The 6,570-nt window shown below is 41.4% G+C and overlaps 1 protein-coding gene across 1 annotated transcript in view; it reads right to left on the reverse strand.

Moving 5' to 3' along the window:
* The window catches only part of m1ap (meiosis 1 associated protein), a 59,546-nt gene extending 59,316 nt beyond the window's left edge, over positions 1-230 (reverse strand). The window contains exon 1 of the mRNA XM_036987250.2: positions 24-230. The gene's annotated coding sequence lies outside the window, so the exon portion shown is untranslated. The remainder of the gene's footprint in view (positions 1-23) is intronic.
* Between the last annotated feature and the right edge of the window lie 6,340 nt (positions 231-6,570).

The following is a 6,570-nucleotide window of genomic DNA, read 5'->3' on the forward strand; positions in this document are numbered from 1 at the left end:
ACTTGTTAGCAAATGTACCTTACCTCTGAAATGTACTTTTCTTTTCGTGTTTCTTATTGAATTCCCTGTCCTGGTGTATGTTCTGGTTATTTAGCCAAAAGACACATTAGTTTTAGCTGTAAAAAAAAATATACAATTTTAATTTAAAATAACGAGGTTATTTTCAGATTGTTTGAAAAGTATACGTCTCGCGCTCTCCCGCCAAGGCAGCTGAGCGCGGGCAGGAGGCACGCTGAACTGAAAGGTCACAGCGGGATACCAAATATATTTCATTCGTTATTATAAACCATTAGTCATAAATAGCATTACGATTGAGTCTAAATGTGTGTATTTTTACTATACTGTTTATCTTGTCATTAAAAGACAGGCGGGGATAGGCCTGCGTTACAGTAAAACAGACTTCCCTAGTTAACTAGTCAGTAGTCTGATTGGATGAAGGCGTGACTGGAGAATGCACCTCACCGTTTTCCAATAAAACGGGTCTCTCTCCCAGTCATCCGTAACTGAAGTTCAAATCCATTTTAGCAGGCGAGGGAAAGATGGGGACATATCTGCTACTCTCTCTACCAATTTCTTGTCACAGGTAGGCCTAGAATTATATCTACATGACATAAATTGACTATAAGCTTATGGCACAAAACTTCCCCAGCTTCCCTCTCTCTTTCTCTCTCCATTCCTCCCCCTCCACTCTCCATTTCTCTTCATCCCTTTCGCTCCATTCCTCCCGCCTCTCTTTTCATCCCTGTCTCTCCATTCATCCTCTCTCCATCCCACTCCTTCCACCCTTTCGGTATGCCCCCCAATCTCTCCATTCAGCCACTTTACCCTGAAGTAAATGGAAATAAGACATGGAAATGATGGCAGCATCTGAGGGAATGAATGAATAGTTTAGAGAAATAATGTTTTATTTCAAGGTCTGTGTCGCATATTCCCTATATAGTGCACTACTTTTGACCAGGGCCCATAGTGCTCTATCCACATTGGAGAACCCTTTTGGGTTCCAGGTAGAACCCTCGATTAGTCATCAAAAGTAGTGCACTACAGGGGATTGGGTTCCATTTGGGACTCAGACAAGAAATCCTTCAGATTTAACCCTTCAAGTTCTATTCCCAATCATGAAGGCCCTCTAAACACACACACACACACACACACACACAGGACTACTGATTGGATGAAAGGCAGCCATTTATGCGTGAAATATAATATATTCAGTTAGTTTTCCCACATTTTTTCCCTCCTTTATAACTTGGGATATGTTAAAGTGTACAAGATTAAGTGTTGCACAAGTTTGGTAAGAGGCTTAGATGAATGCTGGGTAGTGTGAAATGAGAGCTGACACACACACACACACACATATACAGAATGACTCCGAGAGACATGTAGCATGCACATCTGTTTGCTGGAGATAAGAAGTGTGTGTGTGTGTGTACTAAATGAACATCCTCTTTGATCCTAACAGAATCACTCTGACGAATTTGTCTCAGCAGAAGTCCTGATTCGGTAGGCTCAGTTTGTGTGTGTGTGTGTGTGTGTGTGTGTGTGTGTGTGTGTGTGTGTGTGTGTGTGTGTGTGTGTGTGTGTGTGTGCGTGTGTGTGTGTGTGTGTGTGTGTCTCGACATGGGTGTGGATTAACGTTGCTGAGAGCAGCTTGACAAGATAAAGATCACTGAATTCAGAAACCTTTTCCAAAAACCTGCCCTCATTAATTATTCTGTTCAAGAAGTTACACTTACTAATAGATTAAACTTTGTCTTTCAGCTAAATTAATGTCCACTTCCTACTGTAAGTTTGAGACCTTTTAGCATCTACCTACTTTCACCTCACCTGAGCGAGGCCTGGAAGCCGAAGCTACACTCTTAGAAAAAAGGGTTCCAGAAGGGTTCTATCTACCAATAGGGACAGCCGAAGAACCCTTTTGGAACCCTAAGAGTGTAGCTTTGGCTTCCAGGCCTCGCTTCCAGGAACCCTTTGGAGAAAGAACCCTTTTTGGTTCCACGTAGAACTCTTTTGGGTTACATGTAGAACCCTATGTGTAAAGGGTTCTACATGGAACTCAAAAGGTTTCTACCTGGAGCCAAAAAGGGTTCTTTCTCCAAAGGGTTCTCTTATGGGGATAACCGAAGAACCCTTTTAGTTGTTAATTATTTTTATTTCACCTTTATTTAACCAGGTAGGCCAGTTGAGAACACCTTTATTTAACCAGGTAGACTAGTAGAGAACACCTTTATTTAACCAGGTAGGCCAGTTGAGAACACCTTTATTTAACCAGGTAGGCCAGTTGAGAACAAGTTTTCATTTACAACTGCGACCTGGCCAAGATAAAGCAAAGCAATGCGACACAAACAACAACACATAGTTACACATGGAATAAACAAACACACAGTCAATAACACAATAGAAAAGTCTATATACAGTGTGTACAAATTAGGTAAGATAAGGGAGGTAAGGCAATAAATAGGCCATAGTGGTGAAATAATTACAATTTAGCAATTAAACACTGGAGTGATAGATGTGCACGTAGAGATACTGGGGTGCAAAGGAGCAAAAAATAAATAACAGTATGGGGAGGAGGTAGTTGGGATGGGCTATTTACAGATGCGCTATGTACAGGTGCAGTGATCTGTGAGCTGCTCTGACAGCTGGTGCTAGGTTCTAGATTGCAGTTTTTTTCAATGAGTGTAGAGACCTTTAAGGACAGTATATATTTAATAAATCATTAAAGTGGTAATGTTCCTTCAGATAGGTGAGTAACCTCTTTGCTAAAGGGTCGTTCCACCTCAAAAAGCGCAAGAGGATTTCAACACCCACCATCTCATATTGTTCTGAAATTGTTTCTGTTGTTAGAAACAGATAAGATTAGCATTCCAGCAACATTAATTTGTTGACATTTAATTTGATCTCTGAGAAATTAATAAATTAATCTAATTGACTGCATAAAATTCAATAAATATCAGTGGCGGTTGGTGCCGTTTAAGATGAGGGAGGACACTTCATTTTCTTCATGAGGTATGGCCTTATTATTTATATTACATCATGTTGGATGACTGTCATTCATGTTCCATTCACCCAGTTCAATGTAACAGCGATAGGTTTAGGTTACTGTCATTCATATTCCATTCACCCAGTTCAATGTAACAGCGATAGGTTTAGGTTACTGTCATTCATATTCCATTCATCCAGTTCAATGTAACAGTGATAGGTTTAGGATACTACATGATCGAGCTGGACGGTATACCGTATTTTACTATATACCGGTATTTATGGACGGACCGGTTTGGGTTTTTACTTTACCGTCTATAACGGTATTTGAATGTTTGGTTTGTTAAATGTGATACGCTGTGCGTTACGTCCATTTTTATAGTTTACGCCGCTAATTGAGTCATCCCTCTCCGCTCTCTCTCTCCACGCCACTTTCCACACAGTCCTAGCCCCGCCTCTTGTCACTCAAGGAAGGCATTTGTTGTTGTTTGACCACGGAGACACTTGTGTTCAGTCTGCATGGTCAACGCAGCACATAAAACAATGTTGATGACAACGATGTTGTTTCCACTTTGATCTTAATATAAATCCACAAGCGTTCTATAATTACAATTTTAATTTGTGTGTCTTACATCTGCAAACAGCTAGTTTGTATTTTCTTAGCAAGTTAAGCTAAATTGTGTTAGCCACTAATGCTAATCGCTGATACCAGTACTGGTGGAGGCTTAAATCAGTGTAACCAATGTGAAATGGCTAGCTAGTTAGCGGTGGTGCGCGCTACCAGCGTTTCAATCGGTGACGTCACTCGCTCTGAGACCTTGAAGTAGTGGTTCCCCTTGCTCTGCGAGGGCCGCGGCTTTTGTGGAGCGATGGGTAACGATGCTTCGTGGGTGGCTGTTGTTGATGTGTGCAGAGGGTCCCTGGTTCGAGGCCGGCGAGGGGACGGACTACAGTTAAACTGTTACATCAGCATGTTGTTTGTGCAACAGTATCTTCTAAGAGGAATAGGCGACGCATGAATATGTCTGCTATAAAAATTAAGATTTAATTTAGCCAAAGATTATAGGGTCCCCTAGGAAACACTAAATATCACTTTGGTTCCTACCCTGTCACAATAACTTGTCCCTGGCATTTTCATTCGTTGTCATGTCAAACAACACTGTATTCAAAGTGCCCACTATTATTTATATTATAATAATTATATTTTGGCCATATCACCCTATTACATGACACACCAATTTTCCCTATACCCATCATGAGGTTGCTACAACCTAGCCTATGAATGAAAGTTTGCAACGTAGGTGCACACAAGTCGAGAGAAAAATTTGAGCTGACAGACTGTGACACATGGACAGACAGTGACACATTCAATACCGCCTTGCACAATCTTGACTGCATCTAGCTGATGTAATCATCAGTCCAACGGTTTTAAACGAGAGTTTCTATTGGACACGTTTTTGCAACAGAATCGGAAGAATGAATACTTCCCCGATCAAAATCTGAACACAGTTCACTTTCATAACAGTCACATACAAACAGCTCGTTGTATTCCTTCTCGCATATAAGTGCTCTCCTCCTCTAAACTATTCCCTTTCCTTGTGGACTTACATTCACAACACATCAGCTGTATGTAACCAGGTGAAAAAACCTTTCCAAGCCAAACCATATCATAACCGCTGCACACAGTGTAAACGCTCGTCGTCGTAAGGAAAAGTGGACCAAAGAGCAGCGTGGAAGGTGTTCATGATCTTTATTGTCAAGAATCACTCAAACAAAAATAACAAATACAAGAAACGAAAGCGAACAGTTCCGTCAGGCACAGACCCTAAACAGAAAATAACACCCCACAAAACCCAAACGGAAAACAACAACTTATATATGATCCCCAATCAGAGACAACGATAGACAGCTGCCTCTGATTGGGAACCACACTAAGGCAAAAACAACAAAGAAATAGAAAACATAGATTCTCCCACCCGAGTCACACCCTGACCTAACCAAACATAGAAAATAAATGAGGATCTCTAAGGTCAGGGCGTGACACACAGCCTTCATCGTTGTCACCATATTATCTAAAGTAACGTAATAGTCAACATAGCTAACAGAACTAACATGTTAGTAAACCTGCTTCAATCATGCAGTAACATCACAGTGATCAGTCAGTGAGCAGTTTATCAGTTACACCGGCGGGCCCCGGTAGCAATAAATTAGTAATACCAAAAGCTTACCTTGAGTTCGAGTGTTGTGTTGGAAAGTCATAGCCAGCTAGCTAACATATCATCCCTCTGTTTGAGCTGGGTGTTTGAGTAGACTAAACTAGCTAGCTAGCTGCATTTGCTAGCTAAGTAAGTGAAAATACAATGACTCTTTCAACTTCTCCTTCATTTTGGAAGAAATGAATATGTTCAAAACATCTAAACTATTGAGTCAACTACTCAATATTTTATACTCTGCAGTGCTAGCTAGCTGTAGCTTATGCTTTCAATACTAGATTAATTATCTGATCCTTTGATTTGGTGGGCAACATGTCAGTTCATGCTGCAGAACTCTGATAGGTCTGTGGATGTCCTCCGGAAGTTGTCATAATTGCTGTGTAAGTCTATGTAATGGGGTGAGAACCATGAGCCTCCTAGGTTTTGTATTGAAGTCAATGTACCCAGAGGAGGACGGAAGCTAGCTGTCCTCCGGCTACACGATGGTGCTACCCTACAGAGTGCTGTTGAGGCTACTGTAGACCTGTAACGAGTGCGCTGAGAGTCGGGAAGCAAGTTGAGTGTTTTAATAAATAAAATAAACAATGAACACGAAACACAAACAATGTACCGGCATGAAAACAGAGTCAATAACACCTGAGGAAAGAACCAAGGGGAGTGACAGATATAGGGAAGATAATCAAGGAGAAGATGGAGTCCAGCTGAGTGTTATGAAGTTGCGCAGATACGCGAGGCGATAGTGACAGGTGTGCGGGATAATTAGCAGCCTGATGACCTAGAGGCCGGAGAGGGAGTAGACGTGACAAGACCTTCATTGCAAACACAGTGTGTTTTAATCAATTATTTAAGATGGTGGGTGTAATGGCTTGCTGTAATAACATGGAAGGACCCTTCAACCTTCAGTTGTCATGAAAGGACAGCAACAGTGAACTCATTCAACCCCAGCTCTTATCACCATGAGCTCCATTGTCACACCCTAACCATAGTTTGCTTTGTATGTTTCTATGTTTTGTTTGGTCAGGGTGTGATCTGAGTGGGCATTCTATGTTGGATGTCTTGTTTGTCTGTTTCTGTGTTTGGGCCTGATAAGGTTCTCAATCAGAGGCAGGTGTTAGTCATTGTCTCTGATTGGGAGCCATATTTAGGTAGCCTGTTTTGTGTTGGGTTTTGTCGGTGGTTGTCTCCTGTGTCAGTGTTTGTACCACACGGGACTGTTTCGGGTTTTCATGTTTCTTGTTTTGTAGTTTATTCATGTATAGTTTCGTTATTAAAGAACCATGAATTATAACCAGGCTGCTTTGTGGTCCGCCTCTCCTTCCCAGGAAGAATCCCGTTACATCCATATACATTCTGAAGGCTATAAACTCATTATATCCCC

The sequence above is a fragment of the Oncorhynchus mykiss genome, chromosome 9, assembly GCF_057628025.1.
Source record: "Oncorhynchus mykiss isolate SJ-2025 chromosome 9, ASM5762802v1, whole genome shotgun sequence".
NCBI classification, from domain to species: domain Eukaryota; kingdom Metazoa; phylum Chordata; class Actinopteri; order Salmoniformes; family Salmonidae; genus Oncorhynchus; species Oncorhynchus mykiss.